Here is a 677-nt window from a genome sequence, read left to right on the forward strand (position 1 = left end):
GCTTGAGTTATTTAATTTCGACTAGCTGCATAGTCTAATGTCATCGATTGATTTGAGAAATTAACAGGTTTAAAAGATTTTTTTAAATTGTAAGAAAATGTTGATATTTTATTTAGCCACAACTATTTTCAAATACAAAACAAGTGTTTACATATTTCTGAAATCTGTCAGGATAATTTTTTCTGTATTATACTCCTTATACTTATAAATATTTTGTTTGATATTTTTTTTTTCTGCTGTGCGTAGTTTTGTACTTTATTTGGCCTTTTTAACATTTTTCGATTCGAGCGTTACTGATGAGTCTTTTGTAGACGAAACGCGCGTCTGGTGTAAATACACAAGTTCAATCCTAGTATCTATGATGATTTAATTGTGAACATGATTTGCCATTATTTGTTTGTCTAAATTGGTATCACCTTTTAATTCGAGCACCACTGAAAGTCTTTGTAGACGAAACGCTCATCTGGCGTACCAAATTATAAGTCTGGTATCTATGTTGAGGTATCTTGTTTAAATATTCACATATAATTTGGCAATTTACAACTTGAAACTGTATATCGTGTAGGTCATACTCCCGTTTATAGATATACTTTTGAAAATTATAATCGAAGAACAACAGCGTTTGGAAAATTCAATAACAAATTTGAATATTGTAGTTGAAGATTAAAAAAAAAACC

Source organism: Mytilus edulis, chromosome 8 (genome assembly GCF_963676685.1).
Source record: "Mytilus edulis chromosome 8, xbMytEdul2.2, whole genome shotgun sequence".
Taxonomy (NCBI): domain Eukaryota; kingdom Metazoa; phylum Mollusca; class Bivalvia; order Mytilida; family Mytilidae; genus Mytilus; species Mytilus edulis.